We start from the raw sequence: 21,949 nt of genomic DNA on the forward strand, positions 1-21,949 counted from the left end.
GCTGATCTCCCTGTGCTTTGCAGCTGCTTCCCACTAGCTATCTATTTTATATTTGGTAGTGTATATATGTCAATGCTACTCTCTCACTTCGTCCCAGGTTACACTTCCCCCTCCCAGTGTCCTCAAGTCCATTCTCTGCGTCTGCATCTTTATTCCTGTCCTGCCCCTAGGTTCTTCAGAACCATTTCTTTTTTTTTTTTTTAGATTCCATATATATGTGTTAGTATACGATATTTGTTTTTCTCTTTCTGACTTACTTCACTCTGTATGACAGTCTCTAGGTCCATCCACCTCACTACAAATAACTCAATTTCGTTTCTTTTTATGACTGAGTAATAGTCTATTGTACATATGTGCCACGTCTTCTTTATCCATTCATCTGTTGATGGGCACTTAGGTTGCTTCCATGTCCTGACTATTGTAAATAGAGCTGCAGTGAACATTGTGGTACATGACTCTTTTTGAATTATGGCAAAACTTATGCTTTTTAAGCTGCAAAAGATAGTCTATATTTGAAATGCTATGTTCTTCATAAGCAATGTTCATCCACATATTTTATAATCTTCCAGATTGAGATTATGTTTTTAAACTTTACCACTTCTAAATAAGTAAGCAAAATTTTAAAGGGTTCCTAGTTTCCTCTTGTCTTAATTTCTTCCATCCCGTGTATCTATGTACATACATGTGAGTGTGTATATATGTGTGTGGCAGCAAGTGTAGGGTCAGTTGGAGCATTTTAAGGGAAATTTGTATGGCAAAAGCACAAGTCCTGAAAGCAAACTTTCTTCCTGTTCAAGCTGTGATCCCAAGGAAAATTTCTGTCTCCTCATTACTGGCTGCCAATCTACAGTCTATCAGATTCCTGACTGTAATCTCCACCTTGAATTCCTAAACCTAATAGGTAGGAAACCTTTGGTTATGATACTCAAATTAGCTTAATGCAAATTTCTTGGCTCATATAATACTAAAAAATCTAGGGGTTGATTTTACTTGGATCCAGGGACTCCAGTGACACTCCAGTGACACCATCAATACTCGGTCAACCCCTTCTCTTCAGACCCTGCTCTTATGAGTTAACAGTCTAGTATGGAAGCAGACAGATTAACAGGAAATTACATAGCAGAATGTGATAGGTACAGGCATGCCTCATTTTATTGCACTTCACTATTATACTTCGCAGATACTGCATTTTCTACACAGTTGCGGTTTTTGGCAACCCCGAGTCAAACAAGCATATGGGCGCTATTTTTCCAACAGCATTTTCTCACTCCGTGTCTCTGTGTCACATTTGGTAATTTTCACAATATTTCAAGCTTTTTCATTACTATTATTTTATTTGTTACTGTGATCTGTGTTGAGTGATCTTTGATGTTACTATTGTAATTGTTTTAGGGCACCATGAACCACGCCCATATAAGATGACGAACTTAATTGATAAAAGTTGTGTGTGGTTTGACTGCTCTACCAACTGCCGTTTTCTGTTTCTGTCCCTCTCCTTAGGCCTCCCTATTCCCCGAGACACAACAATATTGAAATTAGACCAGTTAATAACCCTACAATGGCCTCTAACTCTTCAAGTTAAAGGAAGAGTCTCATGTCTCTCACTTTAAGTCAAAAGCTAGAAATAAGCTTAGTGAGGAAGGCGTGTCAAATCAAAAGCTGAGATAGGCCAAAAGCTAAGGCTTCTTGCCCCAAACAGTTAGCCAAGCTGTGAATGCAAAGGAAAAGTTCTTGAAGGAAATTAAAAGTGCCAGTCCAGTGAACACACAAATGATAAGAAAGTGAAACAGGCTTGTTGCTAATACAAAGAAAATTTAAGTGGCCCGGCTAGAAGATCAAACCAGTCATAACATTCCCTTAAGTCAAAGCCTGATCCAGAGCAAAGCCCTAACTCTCCTCAGTTCTATGAAGGCTGAGAAAGGTAAGGAAGCTGCAGAAGAAAAATATGAAGCTAACAGAAGTTGGTTCTTGAAGTTTAAGGAAAGTTTACTTGAAGTTTAAGGAAAGAAACCTTCTCTATAACATCAAAGTTCAAGGTGAAGAAGCAAGTGCTGATGTAGAACCTGCAGCAAGTTATCCAGAAGATCCAGCTAAGATAATGAATGAAGGTGGCTACACTAAACAACAGATTTTTAATGTAGATGAAACAGCCTTACATTGGAAGAAGATGCCATTTAGGACTTTCAGAGCTAGAGAGGAGATGTCAATGCCTGGCTTCCAAGCTTCAAAGGGCAGAGTGACTGTCTTTTTAGGAGCTAAAGCAGTTGGTGACTTGAAGTTGAAGCCAATGCTCATTTACCATTCTGAAAATCTTAGGGCATTTAAAAATTATGCTAAATTCTCTCTGCCTGTGCTCTATAATGCAACAACAAAGCCTGAATGACAGCACATCTGTTTACAACACTTTACTGAATATGATAAGCCCACTGTTGAGAACTACTGCTCAGAAAAAAGGATTCCTCTCAGCATATGACTACTTGCTGACGATGCACCTGATCACTTAAGAGCTCAGATGGAGATGTGACATGAGATTAATGTTGTTCTCATGCCTACTAAAACAACATTCATTCTGCAGCCCATGGATAAAGGAGTAATTTCGACTTTCAAGTCCTATTATGGAAGAAATACATTTCATAAGGCTGCCATAGATAGTGGTTCCTCTAATGGATCTGGACAAAGTCAATGGAAAACATTCTGAAAAGGATTCATTATTCTAGATGTCATTAAGAACATTCATGATTCATGGGAAGAGGTCAAAACATCAGCATTAACAGGAGATTGGAAGAAGTTGATTCCAACTCTCATGAATGACTTTGAGAGGTTCAAGACTTCATTGCAGGAAGTAATTGCAGATGTTGTGAGAATTAGAAGTGGAGCCTGGGCTTCCCTGGTGGCACAGTGGTTGAGAGTCCCCCTGCCGATGCAGGGGACACGGGTTCATGCCCTAGTCCGGGAGGATCCCACATGCCGCGGAGCGGCTGGGCCCGTGAGCCGTGGCCGCTGAGCCTGCGCGTCCGGAGCCTGTGCTCCGCAACGGGAGAGGCCACGGCAGTGAGAGGCCCACGTACTGCAAAAAAAAAAAAAAAAAGAAATGGAGCCTGAAGGTGTGGCTGAATTGCTGTAATCTCATGACAAAACTTTAATGGATGAAAAGTTGCTTTTTATGGATTAGCAAAGAAATTGGTACCCTGAAATGGAATCTACTCTTTGTGAAGATTGCTGAAATGCCAACAAAGGATTTAGAATATTCCATACACTTAGTTGTTAAAGCAGTGGCAGGGTTTGAAAAGACTGACTGCAATTTTGAAAGTTCTACTGTAGGTAAAATGCCTTCAAATAGCATTGCATGCTACAGAGAAATCGTTCGTGAAAGGAAGAGTCAGTCGATGAGGCAAACTTCATTTGTTGTCTTATTTTAAGAAATTGCCACGGCCACCCCAACCTTCAGCAACTACCGCCCTGAGCAATCACCCTGAGCATCAACACTGAGGCAAGACCCTCCACCAGAAAAAAGATTATGACTCAATGAAGGCTCAGATGACAGTAAATTTTAGTATTTTTTTATTAAGGTAGGAACATTGCTTTTTTAGACATAATGCTATTGCACACTTTAATAGACTACAGTATCACTATAGTGATAACTCTTTTATGCACCAAGAAACAAAAAAATTCCTTGAATTGCTTTATTGCCGTAGTCTGTAACCGAACTCCGAGATACACCTGTATTATAATAGAAATGATATTAGAACACACTAGTTCTTCCTAGGGAGTCAAGGAAGGTTGCAAAGAGGAGAAGCCATTTGAGATGCATTTAAAAAAATAAGAAATAATTTGCCAGACTGAGAAATGAGGCGAGGGCTGGGGGAAAGACATCCCAACAGGATGAAACTACATGAGCACTGTCATAGAGGAATGAAAGGGCTTAGCATTTGGAGAAAGTATATGTAGTTCAGTGGAGAACATGCTGGAAGCTGGAAGTGATGAGGGAAGAGAGGAAGATTTGGGTCAGATATGAAGACTTGAGATACCAAGTAAAGAATAATACTCTTCTAGCCAGTGGCCTGCCCTGCTCACTGGTTTATAGAAATGCAACCTCGTGGAGCACACGTACAGGGGCTGTCTAGGCAGCTCATTGGGTATTATACTAATGGTTAAGATTCCCAGTTGTCACTCCACTCTCAACTCATTTTCCTCAGGATGGGACTGCGGACAACCCAGAAGAATTTTGGTGCAGTTTCCAACACTAGCTCTGTTACATCGGGACCCTATGACTGTTTGCATAAAGAGCTGTCTTTCTCAGACAACCTATGTATTCTTCCTTATAGGAGATGCATGTGTTGGTATTTATTGACCTACAGAAGCTATTTGAACCCCATTCAACTAACTTACCCCTTTAAATGACTGATCTAACAGGCTAAAGGACCTGAATACCCGTACAGAATGTACCTTTGCTGCACCTGTTTTGTTGGTTCTTGTTTCCAGCTGTTATGAGAGGACCTCCTTTCCCTACAAAATCTATCCTGCACCCCAGCTATGTCTAGAACACCCAGAATTCCCAAGATGTCTCATACATGTTCATGAACGTGTCCACCCGAACATTCCATATGACATCTACCATTTTCTTCCTCTCCTCGCTGGCCTCTTCCAATGACGTTTGCTCCAGGGGGCTACAGCACTCAGAGATAAGCCACTTTTACATTATTATCATCACCTTCTGTGATATATCATCGTCTCCTCCTGGAATCCTCAAAATGTAGAAGCTACAATGGATTCTGCAAAGAAGAGTTATTAGACTTTTCTTTCCTATTGGGAGCCATGTTTTAGTGTTGCCAGTAATTAGTGTTTATAGGTTTTACTGAAGATATCATTTCAGTTTTACATTCAAACCCTCCTTTTCCAATGGAAACAGGTATGCACTGAGGTCAAGAGGCAGACTGATACATGAAAAACATGGTGTATTCATGATTGTTTCTACTTCTCAGACAACCAATGCTTTGTTTCCTAGACCAAACTTGTCTTCCTGACTGTCTTCACAGGTGAGCGTCTCTCCCAGGTAGCTCATCAGTCCCTCATGCATGCCTAAATTTCTGATGAGCCCGTCCACACATAATGAACCCAGAGGCACACAACTGGGTGGCAGGAAGGGAGCTTTCCTTGTACTTCAGTCCATGTCTCCCCCATGTCAGCAGCCCTTGCCTTTGAGGAAGAGCCACAAAAGGAGAGAACACAGTTAATGTAGTGATATATATATTCACTGAAATTACCAAATTCTAAAAGAGCTTTCTATGAAAAAATGCTTTAAAAGCTCTAACATTAAAAAATACATATCATTTTATTTATCTCCCTTTAGCATCCTTTGAAACGTTTAAAAAATAATCAAGTGGAGTCATTTACAAAAGATACAGTGATAATCAACATGAGGTCAGGAGGAGAGACAGAGACTTCATGTACTGGAAGCAGACAAGCATAGTGTGGCCCAGGAGCAAAGCCTTGTCCTGGGAGAGTGAAGCACACTTGAGAACAGGACAGTGTGTGTCACTCAGAGTTCTTCCTGCCCTGCCCATGCCTGAGATTTAAGGAGACAGTGGTACAGAAACTTTCACCTTTGAAAGATGCTACAATGCATCATTAATTTATTGTCCTTCCATAATAAAAGAGGGTGACATTCTCTTTTCCTCTCCCCAGACCACTGCATCATGGGATCCAATTCTTTTTAGCGGGAGAGGAGGCACTGTCTGGGCAAGGGCAGTGGTGCACTTGGCATCACCAGATGTGCTCATGAACGCTTTGATGAAATCCTCCAAGATATCTCGGAAATGCTTGGGGGTTCGGAGGGGAGTCTATTTGCGATCGAGGGGCAAGTATTAGTAGATAGGGACGCTGTCTGACAAAAGATCAATTACAATGAAAAGAACCAGAACTACTTATCCACCCCTTTTTCCCACAGTCTGTTCTTTATTGCCTCTCTATCATTCGTTTATCAGTTTTAGTATAACTATAACCTTTGGCATGTTTCCTGCGTGGTTCACTATCTCCTCAGAAAAGTCCCTGAACAGATTGTACCAAAAAGCACATCATTGCCCTTTGTGCTTCTTCAATTCACGACGAACATGACAACCGGACAAAGTTCCTCGTCAGCTACAGAAACCCAGTTTTGGACTTTATGAATGCAGCAGCAGCGTTTTGTTCTTATATACTGCCTTCAGTACAATTTAATCCCATTAGCTCTTAATTGGCTTACAAGCAGTGCCTAAAACACATCACCTTGAGTCATAAGGATTCTAGCGACAGGATTCTTAACTCAACTGACTCCAACCTTTCCTTCTCTCTTCCCTCAACTCCTTTCACCACTTCACCCCTCTCACAACTACCCCTATCATCTCCCAGAAAGTGTGCAAGAGTGCCAGCCTCTCAGAACCACATCTCACGTCATGCAAGCGTTAGCTGACTTAAAAGTTTCTTTTCTCCCTTCTCTCAACCTGCCTCCTTTCAAGAACCAAACATGCTTAATCTCAGCAGAGCCTCTCCACCCTTCCTACAGCCCAACCCAGAGTCTGAGCACAAGTTGCTGCACGCTCTGGGCTTCCCCTCCTCCACCCAGTTGTACCTCTCCACCCACCGCCTCTGTCCCCCGCCCAGTCTACACCTGGATGCGATCCCTGCTCTCCCAAGCTACTTACACCATTATCTTCACCACTCCCCATCCCAAGAGCCAATCTTACTGCTCGTTGTTCACTAGATGGGAAAAAAACCTTAGACAGCACCCAAGTAACTTTTAGCAGTTGAGGAGGAATTCAGATGCTCTAGACAGCCACTTTCAATCCTTCAAGCATAACCCATCACAAAAAATATTTTATATACTGATCCAGTACATACAGATATATACTGAAGAATACATAAATTAATACAATACACCAGAGGAAATAACAGGGTATACCAAGTCTATCATCACGCACAGAATTAACTTACATCAATTCAATCACACCTTTTAAAAAACTGGAAACTTACATGGCAGGTGTGTACTCTTTATTATATTCTGTACATTTCTGTGTTATAATGATGATAACTGACACTTATTCAGTACTTACTCTGTGCTTGGCATGTATATTAAATCATGAAATTCTTCTAACGCTATGAGGTAGACCCTGGTATTAGCCCTACTTTACCAATAAGGAAACTGAGACACAGAGAAGTGAACTAACTTTCCCAGGGTCACAGGGATTGGAAATGACCAGACTAGGATTTGAAACCAGCCTGCCATACTCTGGGACAAGTGCCCTGCCCTCCTACATTAGACATGTGTAACTTTAAGTCACTATGTAGGGTTATGCTCACAAAACAAAGTATATTGTTGTTGATGGATCATTTAAAGGTTTTTATAGGTTAACATCAATGTGATTCTGGTTCCATCCACTTACTTTACAATAATCTTACTCCCTGCAGGGTGAAATTCATAATGCAATAAATTGATGTTAATAATTAATATAATGTTTCTAGTTAAATATAAAGCACTTTTAATAAATTCCATTTCTAGATCTCGGGACTGATTGATATTATGAATAGAATGCAAAAGACTTGAAACAGTAATTTACTAGTGCATCTTTCTATTCTTTTAAACAAAAAGGGGAAAACACTTACGTTAATGCCACCATTGTCAATTGAAAAACAACTAAAAAACCCCACCTCTACAAAGCCGTAACTATGTGCTAGTGTCCAGGCAATCTTAAAATTATAAGCCTTGGAAAACTTGACAAAGACCAACTTCTTTCACTCAACAGAAAAAAACCAATAACAATGTTTTATTGTTATTTTATCAATAACAATTTTATCAATTATAACCTAAAATCTTCATTCTTTTTATAATTGTGAGGATAATATAACTCTTCTGGTTCCTTTAATTCTAGGAATGCCTGAGTAGTATCTTTATCCATCATCCTGATGGTCAGGATAGGTTGTAATAGTTTCAATCTTATATCTCAGTGGTATTTTTTTCTGTCTTAATAAAAATGGTTAAATTTATGAAATCTTACATTGAGAGTCTACGCCAGTGTAGAAAGAAAAGCACTAAAGGCGTCAAAGACATGAGCTGACCTTGGACAAGTCTGTTTTGCCATCTTAGGCCCTCGCGTGTCTTTTGTGAACTGAAGTGGTAGACCAGGCAATAATTATGGTTGTTTGCAAAAATCTGATTATTCCAAAAATATATTGAGTTCAAAAATATATATATATATTGAGTTCATATTGTATGCTAAGCACTCGGGTATAAAAAAGTAATCATTTATAATCACATAAGACAGAAAAGTTTACCACACAAAAAATCATCAGAATTATGCATTATGATGAGAATTAACCTTGCAGCTTCACCTAATGCAATTCTGAAGTTCCCTTTCTCTTAAATTTACAAGAAAATGTAATTATAAAAATACTTATTTCCTAGAATCACAAACTGTTAGAACTAGAAGGAGCCTCATTTTGTTTAATGTAACATAACATTTCCACTTCGTGGAAAAGAACTCTGCCACCCAGAAATATGTCACCCTTGCTCAAGGTATGACTTACTTAAAAATGAGTGGTAGGAGGGCTTAAAAAATAACCACAATTTTCCTCAAATATTGCCAAGGAAAACTCATGTTTAATATCACAAAATTTTAAATAGGACTTTTAAAATTCAGTTTGTCTTCTGTATGTTTCCATGCCTTTGAAGTATTTGAAATACTTTGTCTTCAAAACTAAGTTCTATGTGAGTAATTTAAGTTGGTACCGAGAATAACGAGTATGTCTGTGGAGTTATACTAGTTGGTCACACCCACCAGAAAAAAAATTTAACATGTTCTTGCTGAGAACATAAATTTATTAGACTTATTAATTTAGCAAAGTATTAATACAAAGCACCTGTGGCAGGTGGTAAGCTAAAAGACAGCAATGGACATGGGATAATGGTCAAATCCACAAGTGTGATTCAAGTTCAACATGTGCATCTACACGGGCTGAGTGTGAGATCACATTTACGGTTATGGTCAGAGCTGGGAGGTATCTCTGAAGGGCCAAAATGGAGTTAGGCAGTAAAAGAAAGTCCATTCAGGTTCTAGTAGTGTCTCTAATTTCAAAATCATTTTGAAATCAAAGTACTATTTAAATCAAATATTCACCCCAACTTAGAGAATTCTATGACCATACATCACCACTTTGTCCCAATACTACTTTCAGGTGGGGGTCTGGGAAACTCTAGTAGTGTATCAACCTTACAATTTATCAACTGTCAAAGTACAGGAAGGTCATTACCTGGCTGGATCCTGCAAATACCGTCTTGATGTATTAATAGCCCCTAGTAAGCAACAGGCTCTTAATTCAGTATCTACACAGTTAGGTTGAAAAGATGGATAAACTGTCACAATCTACTCATTTGTTCATTGCTATCAAGTATTGGCTGGTTGTAGACATAATCCAGACTACTGAAGCATCCACTTATCTTTTAGCAAGTTTTGATAATCTTTAATTTTAAGTGCCACAACATCCTGAAATTCAAAGACAATTAAATAAACTAAAAAAAAAACCCCAAAACAAAAAAAAAACTTGTATACAACTATTCATAGAAGCATTATTCATAATAGTCAAAAAAGTTGAAGCAACCCACTGTTCATCAACTGATGAATAGATAAACACAATGTGGTATACCATATAATGGAATATTACTCAGCAATAAAAATGAATGAGGGATGTTAACTAAACTTACTGTGGTGATCACTTCTTGATATATACAAATATTGAATCATGTTGTACACCTGAAACTAACATAATATTATATGTCAATTATACCTCAATAAAATAGACAAGTAAAGGAATGAAGTATAAATAAATAAAATAAAGCACAAAGACAGTTAAATAAACTATATATAAGATCCCTAAAAAGAAAGATGTCTTAAAAGATGGTGAATGATTCATTTCATAATGTGTGCAAAAGTAGTGAATGTTTCATTTAAAATACACTTTAAATTTAGGAGTTAAGGAGGTTTTCAAGTACTTTCATTAACTTTGAAAGTCTTTTGGTCTGCTACCTCTATTGCAGTAAAATACATATGGCAGATAATCACACTACCAGAATTTGTTTTATATTCAGTTTTTATTTTCAGTGCTTATATTCTATTACTAATTGTAAATATAAAACAATATATTTTTTTTCTCTTGGCTGCATTGGGTCTTCGTTGCTATGCACAGGCTTTCTCTGGTTGTGGTGAGTGGGGCTACTCTTCCTTGCAGTGCGCGGCCTTCTCATTGCTGTGGCTTCTCTTGCTGCAGAGCATGGGCTCTAGGCACATGGGCTCAGTAGTTGTGGCTCGCAGGCTCAGTAGTTGTGGTGCGTGGGCTTAGTTGCTCCTCAGCATGTGGGATCTTCCTGGACCAGGGCTTGAACCTGTGTCCCCTGCATTGGCAGGAGGATTCTTAACCACTGCACCACCAGAGAAGTCCTAAAACAATATTACTAGTGATTATTTCAATAAATTTATTAATTTTTGAACTTTGGAAAATTTAAAACTATTTAACATTTTTGCATCAAGCATGTGGTTTAAGAGGGTAATTCAAGTATCAGGTCAAAGAGCAACTTCGAGGAAATCTAAGCATCTTTCCAGTTTTGCAATAAAGAAAAAATTTTTGCTGCATCCATTTTTTCCTGCATTCATACTTGAAGACCATATTATTTATCAGGGTCAATAACATTTTATTTGAAACAACTTTATGTAAATTAATAAGAAAAGTAAACTCATTGCAAAAAAGTAATTTATCAGTATATCTTCCTAAATGGTTAATCGCCCCAATATTTGTCAGGGTTTTATGCAATATTCTGTGGTAGATACAATATTGAGTACCTGGTTGTAGGCACTCAATAAATACTAGTGGAATAAATGAAAGAATAATATTAAATTCTCAAAGACTCTTGGAAAATTCCTTGCAGGTGAAAAAAAGAATATTAAGGAATTACTCATTATTTGTTTTAAAATAAACATGGGGGCTTCCCTGGTGGCGCAGTGGTTGGGAGTCCGCCTGCCGATGCAGGGGACACGGGTTCGTGTCCCGGTCCGGGAAGATTCCACATGCCGCGGAGCGGCTGGGCCCGTGAGCCATGGCCGCTGAGCCTGCGCGTCCGGAGCCTATGCGTACAGCAGAAAAAAATAAATAAATAAAATAAAATAAAATAAAATAAAATAAACATGGCTTAGGCTCATGTTAACAGTTTAGTGGTCAGTGGTTCTTAGCAGTTTCTGTTTTTAAGGTATACAGCTCTCCTTTTAAATATTTGTACAGTTTGCATTTATATAAAAGCTTTTTACTGGATAGTAATATCATTAATTAAATCTGTCAAGAAAATACTCAATTACTATAGTTATAGTTAATTAATTTTATTTGTATTTTATTAATTTTACAAATAGGATAATTTTCATAAATATATGAACTATTTGATAAATATTTGAAAATTCAAACTAATTTTTGGAATTATCACTGTTTAAATAATAAATGGATAATATATAAATTTGGATCTATCTATTTAGTCTACAGACAATGATGGGAAACTGTAAGATATCAGAGGCTCCTTGCAATAATTTCAGCCTGCCAAGTTCCTGGCTTACAGATTGGGCTACACTGACCTAAGGAAAATAGATAATATAAATATATTAATAAAGCAATACTGTCATTTTCTCCACAAGGGCATAATGCTCTTTGAACTGTGACCTTCTTATGGATATGTTGGATCTCCAACACCTAGCATAGCATCTGATACATAATCAAAACACAATCCCAGTTTATTGCATGAATAAATTATTGAATTTCATTAATTGGTGTCTATAAATTCATTATCCATCACTTTCCCAAAATATTCCACTGACAGAAATTTTTTTTTGTTTTAATAGTTGATGGGTGTTTTGTTTTGTTTTGTTTTGTTTTTTGCGGTACGCGGGCCTCTCACTGTTGTGGCCTCTCCCGTTGTGGAGCACAAGCTCCGGACACGCAGGCTCAGTAGCCATGGCTCACGGGCCCAGCCGCTCCGCGGAATGTGGGATCTTCTTGGACCGGGGCGTGAACCCGTGTCCCCTGCATCGGCAGGCGGACTCTCAACCACTGCGCCACCAGGGAAGCCTGATGGGTGTTCATATACCAAGTATGAGTTAGGACCTGAGCATAGGTGGGAGAGGGGCATTTTGAGGAGCAGGTGGAATGCCTGCTGGCTCATGGACCACACCACGCTGGGGATGTGGTCCTATTTGTACCCCCTGCCTCACAAAAAAGAAGGCCTCTGAGAAATGCTCTCTTTAAAGAAGAACTAACTGCTGAAGTCAAACTGCTTTTTATGAAACATCCTGTCATGGAGGAACCCCAGCCCTAGCAGGCTTTAAAAGTAAGGTCATATTCAGTGCCCAAAAGCCCCTGTTTCTAGAATTAGGAAGAAAAGCCTGTGGAGATTTCACAATGTAATATCTAGCCCCATGAGACTTTTTCTAACTCTAAAAGTCTTGACAATAAACAAAAGACAATGAGAGAAGGAGAATCTTTAGTATAGTGTGAGGAGTTTACAGCAAAGACATACACACCAACACACATGTACACACACACACAGAGGCTGAGATCATCCATCCTCCAGAAGGAAGATACAAAACAGATAAACAACAGTAATAAATTGTTCAACAAATATTTGAAGAGGAATATCCAGCATTTAAGAGAGTTGTTTTAGATTCTGGTTGTATAAATAAAATGGGCATGAAACTTTCCCATGCAGAGTCTCATCCTCAACTTGTGTTGAGGAGAAGCAACTTATCACAGGGCATCTTAAGATGCTTCACAGATTAGTAACTTAAACCAACTGCTGAACAAACACCAGAAGAGTAGTGCTTGGCCTTCAGAAAACTAATTCTGATGTGGGCTGATGTGAACAAGTGAGTAATGGTTGCAAAGACACCTGCCATGGTGTGTCCCGATGAGGCAATGGTTGAGGGAAGGCCACGCCTGTGGGGACCTTTGCAACCCACTCTATAGCAGAAAAAGGAAGTTCACCCTTGTTTCCACTTTGAGTAAAACAAAGCACAGCCAGTTATAGTAGAGCTAACCCAAAGATCAAAGACCAATTACTTGCCAAATTCTGTCTCTTTCAACTCTCCAGGCTTTGGCTCACTGACTTTAGCACAATCTACTCCCTGTAGGATGCTGCACTTCCCCCAACCCCACATCCCATCCCTCTCCATCTACAGACATCCTCCACATCCCATCAGGATTCATCTCAAATGCTGACTCCTTTATTAAGACCCTTCTCACTCTTTAAAGCAGATTAGTGTTTGCTCTTTACTCTTCTCCTAGAGAATCTTGTACAAACCTCTATTATAGAAGTTGTCATGTGACATTGTAATTCATTTTTACCTGCATATATTCTCCCATTAGACTGTGTTAGTTAACAGCACACAGACCTCACTTATCTTCGTATCCTCAGATCCTTGCCCAGTGTGTGCTCAGTGAATACTGGTTGATGCTTCGGTGCCAGTGAGTATGACTCTCCCTGCTCCCTGGCAGCCTCCACTGAGACTGCTCAGGTTATCACCAGCAACCCCTCCTGCTGGCGGCAAGGTTAGCACTACCTCTTTTCCCTCCGGTGTTCTCAAGGATTCTTGAAGCCGTGTCCTTATCACCTTCCTCAGAATTTTTAGATAGTTGAGGTTTGGGTGAAATGGGGCCGAGATTATTCAAGGACAGGGAAGAACTACCTGGGTATCATTAACAAAATAAAGACCAGGAAGCAACGTTCTGGAATTTGGAAAACTATCCATCGTCAGGCTCAGATGACTTCTTACAAGACCATTCAGCACCTGGCTTCTGCTTATATTTCTGGTTTTATCCCTCACCAAGTCCCTTCACAGACTTTGTTTCACCTCTATGGAACTGCCTAATTCACCATGATTTCTCATGCCCTCATTTAATTCCCATAAACTCTTGCCTATTATACAGACATCATTATCTCCATTTTTCAAATGAGAAAACTGAGACTCTTGGAAAGTGATTGATTTGGCCAAAGTCACGCAGTGGAAGATCCAGGATTTGATCTCAACTTGTCTGACTCCAAAGTTTGTCTTCTTTGCCTCTATGTCAAGCAATTTCCCCTCATTAACAGAAACACTCAGGTTGTTCTCCATTGCTGAAAATGTCAGAAACTGGCAATAACAACTTAAATCATAGAATACCCCCAGGATCATTGTGTCTGTACTCATTTGTGTAACAGTTGTGATATATGCACCAAGACAGTTTAGGAATAAAATCTTGTTAGCTAAGCTTCTATGTCAGAGGTTCTTGAACTTTAAGGTACATCCAGTCCACTTTGGACACTAACTAAAAATATAATTGTCTGGCTCCCACTCTCTAGAAATATGGATTTAGTAAATATAAAATAAGGCCTGAGAAGCAACATTTTAAGAACATTTTGAGACACAGTTTTCTATATACTCTTTATTTAATTTGCAAGGAATCAAACTTAACACCTCTGAATGGAAGTAAATATGTTTGATGGTAAAAACTTTCATAAGATCTTGCAGTTACTCCTTGATGTGATTAGTCCAAGAAAAGAGTTGGTGATATAATATTGACACATGATTTCTGATAGAACTGGGCATTTCTCTTATTCTTAGTTCACAATCAATGCAGATTTTTCTGGGTGTTCTTCTCACTGACTCTAAGTCCACAGTTCTGTGACTCATACTAGTTTGACTGCTTGGATGTGCAGTTCAGGGGTTGGTCATCAGCATTTCATACTAACTAGTGGATTATATAATGGAATTTTGATGATGTTTGCAGTTGCTTGAGTTGAAAAACCCTCCCAAGAACCAGACACATGTTTTAAAAACCGGTTCCCATGTTTCTTGTTGTTAATTTTGTTATAATTGCCAAAAAATATGCACTGCTCACTGACTGCAACAGCAAATTTATTTTGGAACTCCCCAATGGCATGAAAATGAAAAAAAAAATCACTGCTTGAGATCAAGTGATGAGAAAATGGTTACAACAGATACTAATTTCTTTTCAAGATGTTGTGATGGAAGTAACTGTGGGATGAGTTTAGAAAAATGCTGTAAGAACTTAGGGTGGCAGAATTTCTTTAAAATAGGGCTTTGATTCAATTTAACTTAAAATGTTTATTGAGTATTTATGGGACCCCAGGCAACACTAAGGAAGCAGAGGGAAGAAGATATGCTCCCCAACTTTAAGGAGATTTTAATTTCTTCAGAAACATGTACATAGTATCTAGAATACAATTCATATCATCATAAACACCAGTTCTTACGCATGCCACACGCTAAGCCTTGTGAAATTGTTCCACTTCTAACATTTAAATTCTAGGAAAGTTTTAGGACCACAACTTATTATTCTTCCATGAATCTCATTCATTTGCTTCTAATACATATGTCTTTGATCTCATGAGACCTCCATACCCTTATACCCTGTATTTCTCCAAAATTAATCACTCATGTGATCTGTTCCTCATTCCCTTCTTCCCTTTCCAGAACATACTCCATAGTCTTTTTGGATTCTCTTGTCAATACCTGCCTTCACCTCTGGAATTCACCAATAATCATCTATTTTCAAATTTGCCGGCTGCTTCTTAGAATTTACCATTATCCTCATAGATCTTTCAACAAAGTTTGAAACACACATTGTTTCTTCTTGGAAGTACCTTTTGCTTTCATTCATGTATTTATTAATTCAAAAATATTTGAGGGGCTTCCCTGATGGCGCAGTGGTTGAGAGTCTGCCTGCCGATAAAGGGGACACGGGTTCGTGCCCCGGTCCGGGAGGATCCCACGTGCCGCGGAGCGGCTGGGCCCGTGAGCCATGGCCGCTGAGCCTGCGCGTTCAGAGCCTGTGCTCTGCAACGGGAGAGGCCACAACAGTGAGAGGCCCGCGTAGCGCAAAAAAAAAAAAATTTGAGTACTTTTATGCGCTAGGTTCCAGGAATACAATTTTGACCAAAAAAAAAAGGTTCCTAGTGGTGAGGACAGAGAGTAACAATCACACAAATACATGTAAACTTGCAACTATGAGACCTGTAAGGGAGAAGCTGAATAAGAGCCCTGCAAACTCCTTATGAATAGAATGTGGTAAAAGGTGAAACTGAAAAGTGGACAAGTGTCAGATAATCCAGGACCTTCTAGCCTAAACTAAAAATTTGTGTTCCCTTTTATGCTAAAAGCCATTGAATGGTTTAAAAACATATTTATAGGCTTGGATTTTTGCTCTTGAAAATGTCTTTTCCAGCACTCATGTATCAGTAGTAAACAGATTGGAGGCTGGCCGGAATGGATGCAGATCTGTTAGGAAGTTGCAACAATAATAATCCAGGTGAGGGACCATAATAACTTGCCTAAGAAAGACAGTGATGGTCAAGATGGAGAGAAGGGAATGAATTTGAGAGATGTAAAATCAAAAGAATTTGGTGACAGATTGGAAATGGAAGGTTAAAAAGAAAAAGGTGTCGGGCTTCCCTGGTGGTGCAGTGGTTGAGAGTCCGCCTGCCGATGCAGGGGACACGGGTTCGTGCCCCGGTCCGGGAAGATCCCACATGCCGCGGAGCGGCTGGGCCCGTGGGTCATGGCCGCTGAGCCTGCGCGTCCGGAGCCTGTGCTCCACAGTGGGAGAGGCCACAACAGTGAGAGGTCCGCGTACCGCAAAAAAAAAAAAAGAAAAAGGTGTCAATAACATCTCTTGGGCTTCAGTCTTGAACAACTAGATAGAGATAGATGGTGGTCTTATTGCCTGGGAAGCGGACACTGGTCAATGTGAGAAAGAGAACACGAGTTCTCAACATGATGTGTTTGAGCTGCATCTGAAATTTCCAAGAGGAGACGTTAAGCAGGCTTTTGGATGTATAGGTCTGGAGTTCAGAGTAGAACAGGCCTGGACTCTGTAGATCTACCTGTAGGTTTTTATTGCATGAGACCAATCTAGAGACTCCAGATAGGGAAAAGGAACGTAGGACCAAGACTCACAAAATAATGCATTGAATGGGCTGAATTCAGAGAATAGAAATTGTTGCATCAAGGTGAATGTATATTTAAATTTTTGTTAGCTATGGTCAAATCACCTTCCCAAAACATTTTACCAACTGGAACTTCCACTTTCAGTCAAGGAGATGATTTCCCATTTTCCTACTTCCTCCCCAGCAACAGGTATTATCTAATGTTTTTGTTATCAAATGTTTAATCTGATTGGTGACATATTTTTACTTGTTTTTGTTGTTGTTGCTATTATTTATATATCTAATAATGACTAAGATTGAGCAACTTCTGCCTATGAATCATTTTATGTCCTTTTAAGTGAAAGATCTACTTATGTCCTTTGCTGGTTTTTCTTTTGGGTTGTCAACTTTTTCTTACAGATTTGCAAGAGCTCACTACTTATTATGGGAGCTGAACTTTGTTACACATGTAAACAAATTTTTTCCAGCTTATCCCTCTTTTTTCTTTGCTTATTTGCTATATTCATGTTTTAATTTTTATGTTGCTAAAATTCATCAATCCTTAACTCTATGGGATTTAGATCAATATCCCCTACTTCAAGGTATTTAAATTTTTACTCAGTTCTTTTTTTCTATGACTGGCTTCCTTTACATTTAAATCTTTTCTCCATCTGGAATTTTTTCTGGTATAAGGAGCAGGTTAATTTTGTTCTAAGTGGCTGGCCACCTGCCTCAATACCATCTTTTGAATTATGTACATTTTCTTAGTGGTCTAAGACGCCATCTGTATTTCAGACCAGAGATCTTCCTTTAATTATACATTAAATCTATACCTGAAATTCTTAATCTATTTCATTGATCTTTTTATTCATTTTCCAGTTCCAAAATGTGTTAATTACTGTAGCATCATATTTAATACTTTGTAAGGCTTGACTTCTCTCATTACTATACTTTTCATATACTAGAATTTAAATTTCTATTCTTAATTATTTGTTACTTGATATGAATTGAAATTCTTTTGTCAAATTCCACAAAAAAGAATTTTGGGGGGTCTTTCTGTCATATGGCTTTTCTGCACAAAAACAAGTATGTCTTTCTGTTGGTTCACGTCCTCTCTATGTCCCTCAGGAAAACTTTAGCGTTTTAATCGTACAGATTCTACACATTTCTTCCCTGCTTCATTATGAGGTGGTGCATTTATAGTTGCTACTATAAACTAGTGTATTTCTAAATAATTGTTTAGATTATTGACTTTTGTTATTAATTAGTTAATCAGCCACCTTAATAAATTTTCATATTGTTTGCATTAACTTTTAATCGATTCTCTTGGAATTCCCATGTAGAAAAATGTATGTTTTATGAATAACCATAATTTTAACTCCCTTCCAATATTTATATTTGGCTATTACTTCCAGAAAATATTATATAATAGTGGGATCATTTTCCTGATTAAAAAAAATGTGTTTACCATTTAACACTAAGCATAATGGCAGATTTTTGTATGATACATCATTTTTATAAGGTTAATGATCATTCCATTTCTTTATATTTCATTCTTTCAGTTAAAAACAGCTGATGAATTACATCAAGCTTTTTAAAGCACCTATGGAAGTTATTTTTTTGAGTTGTTACGATGGTTAAATATTGTAATAGACGCTTCTAACTTACAATCACCTTACTGTACTAGATAGAATTTCAATTGGTTGTGACTTATTCTTTTAATGTGCTCCCCAAATTCATATGTCAATATATTATTTCAAACTTCAGCAACTTTATCAGTGAATAATATTGTTCCATTTGGTTTTGTTGTTGGGTTGCTTTTTGTTTTTGCTGTCTTTGTCTAACTTATTTTCAGAATATTTTTATAATCTGTCAGTGACTAAAGATATAAATTAAAATCTCTTAGTTCTATCTCTTTCCTTTGCATTTTTTCCTTTGAGCATGTTATGCTATTTTATTTGATGCAAAAATATTCATGATAAAGACATCTTCACCATATTTAATTATTGTCTCCTTTAAAAATGTCTTTATTTAAATTTTATCAATAATATATAATGCTACTCCTGCTTTCTGTCTTGTGTATATTGGTGCTAAAAATATTTAGAAAACTGGACAGTAAAAACATGATATTTTCTAGACTTTAAATGCCACAATTCAAATTTTTTTCATTGGTCTCATAAATGCCCTTTATTGCTATTCTTCATTGCCATTGGATATTCTATGATCCAATTAAGAATCGAATACTGTGTGCAGTTTTGATGTCCCTTTAGTCTCCTTTAATCTAGCACAATCTCCCACTATATTTTGTATATCATAACATTGACATTTTTGAAAAATTCAGGTCATTTTATTATAGAACATTCCAAAATTGAGATTTTTTTCTGATTGTTTTCTCATTTGAAGATTCAGGTTAAACACTTTGGGCAAGAATATTACATTGGTGACATTATATAATTTTGATTTCATCATGCAAGGAGGTGCATGTTTTCAGCTTGTCCCATTTGGGGCAATGCTTAGTTTTACCCATTGGTGAGATGATGTGATATATGGAGACCATGTAAATACCTGGTTTCCCAACAAAGCTTCACTCAATAATATTAATACCCATTGATGATCTTTACCTGAATCACTTATTACATTGCTGGGTGCAACATTAAAATTTTCTAATCTACTATTTTTTCTATATTTATTAGCTGACAGCCTTCTCTAAAGAAGAGCTTGCTTTTCATCACCACCATCCCTTCTGAGGAACACTGTGAACTCATGTATTCTTTTTTATTCAATGTGTCATAGCTCATTAATATCATTATTCTTTTTGATGCTTTTTGCATCAAGGACACTGAAACTGATTATACAGCAGAAGTCTTTGTTATTAGGAGATATATACTGTAGAAATGAAGTGTCATGATATATGCAACTTTAAAATTATTGAAAATATTCAAATACACAAATTATACAAAATATACCAAAAAAGTGTATTTGTACATATAGAGAGAGTTAATGTGGCAAAATATTAACAAATTTTAAGTCTGGATAAAGGTTTGAATCTTTTTAAGCAGAAAAGGAAAAAAGAACACAAACAAAATGTTAAAAACTGATCAGTTCTTACACTAAACCTCAGGTAGATTCCTGTTTCTTCCATTGCACCCAATTTCAAAAGGAGGGACGTGTTCCCCTCCAGTCCCCAATACCTTATTCGTCCACCTCCATTAAGTCTATCATTCGGTACTGTCCATTTTACCTCCATCATATATCTCTTTTTCCCTTCCCACTGAAACCACACTATTTCAGGTTCATTACCTAAACCATTATGGTGGCCTCCAAGTTTATCGTTGTCTCTAGTGTCTCTTCTCTATCCATTAACCACAAAGCTTCCAAGACAAATTCCTTAAGCACAGCTTTGACTAGGTAAATATCTGTTCAAAAGCTTACAGTGGGGGGACGAGGGGAAGATGGCAGAAGAGTAAGACGCGGAGATCACCTTCCTCCCCACAGATACACCAGAAATACATCTACACGTGGAACAGCTCCTACAGAACACCTACTGAACTCTGGCAGAAGATTTCAGACCTCCCAAAAAGCAAGAAAGTCCCCACGTACCTGGGTAGGGCAAAAGAAAAAACTAAACAGAGACAGAAGGATAGGGACGGGACCTGCACCAGTAGGAGGGAGCTGTGAAGTAGGTAAGGTTTCCACACACTAGGAAGCCCCTTCGCTGGCAGAGACTGCGGGTGGCAGAGGGGGAAAGCTTCGGAGCCGCGGAGGAGAGCATAGCAACAGGGGTGCGGAGGGCAAAGCAGAGAGATTCCCGTACAGAGGATCAGGGCCGACCCGGCACTCACCAGTCCGAGAGGCTTGTCTGCTCACCCGCCGGGGCGGGCGGGGCTGGGAGCTGAGGCTTGGGCTTCGGTCGGAGCACAGGGAGAGGACTGGGGTTGGCGTGGTGAACACAGCCTGCAGGGGGTTAGTGCACCACGGCTAGCCGGGAGGGAGTCCGGGGAAAAGTCTGGACCTGCCGAAGAGGCAAGAGACTTTTTCTTCCCTCTTTGTTTCCTGGTGCGCGAGGAGAGGGGATTAAGAGTGCTGCTTAAAGGAACTCCAGAGACGGGCGCGAGCCGCGGCTAAAAGCGCGGACCCCAGAGACGGGCAGGAGACGCTAAGGCTGCTGCTGCTGACACCAAGAAGCCTGTGTGCGAGCACAGGTCACTATCCACACCACCCTTCCGGGGAGCCTGTGCAGCCCGCCACTGCCAGGGTCCCGGGATCCAGGGACAATTTCCCCGGAAGAACGCACGGCGCGCCTCAGGTTGGTGCAGCGTCACGCCGGCCTCCGCCGCTGCAGGCTCACCCCGCATCCGTATGCCTCCCTCCCCACGGCCTGAGTGAGCCAGAGCCCCCGAATCAGCGGGTCCTTTAACCCCGTCCTGTCTGAGCGAAGAACAGACGCCCTCCGGCGACCTACACGCAGAGGTGGGGCCAAATCCAAAGCTGAGCCCCTGGGAGCTGTGAGAACAAAGAAGAGAAAGGGAAATCTCTCCCAGCAGCCTCAGAAGCAGCGGATTAAAGCTCCACAATCAACTTGATGGACCCTGCATCTGTGGGATACATGAATAGACAACGAATCATCCCAAATTGAGGAGGTGGACTTTGAGAGCAAGATTTATGATTTTTTCCCCTTTTCTTCTTTCTGTGAGTGTGTATGTGTATGCTTCTCTGTGAGATTTTGTCTGTATAGCTTTGCTTCCACCATCTGTCCTAGGGTTCTATCCGTCCGTTTTTTTGGTTTGTTTTTTTAAATTTTTTTATAATAATTTTTATTTTAATAACTTTATTATATTTTATCTTACTTTATTTTACTTTACCTTCTTTCTTTCTTTTTTCCTTCCTTCCCTCCTTCCTTCCTTCATTCCTCCCTCCCTCCCTCCCTCCTTTCTTTCTTTTTTTCTTTTTTCTACTTCTACTAAT

At 39.0% G+C, this 21,949-nt stretch overlaps 1 long non-coding RNA gene across 2 annotated transcripts in view; it reads right to left on the reverse strand.

The window, feature by feature from the left end:
- The window catches only part of LOC309830764, a 234,804-nt gene that overhangs the window by 51,682 nt on the left and 161,173 nt on the right, over positions 1–21,949 (reverse strand). Inside the window, exon 3 of one of the 2 annotated variants that reach the window (XR_014297535.1) lies at positions 10,449–10,466. The exons of the other annotated variant lie outside the window; for it this stretch is intronic. This is a non-coding gene — a long non-coding RNA (uncharacterized lncRNA). Of the gene's footprint in view, positions 1–10,448; positions 10,467–21,949 lie in introns of those variants that run through there. 2 annotated transcript variants of the gene reach the window in all.

This window comes from Grampus griseus, assembly GCF_964374135.1.
Source record: "Grampus griseus genome assembly, chromosome: 12".
In the NCBI taxonomy this organism is placed as follows: Eukaryota; Metazoa; Chordata; class Mammalia; order Artiodactyla; family Delphinidae; genus Grampus; species Grampus griseus.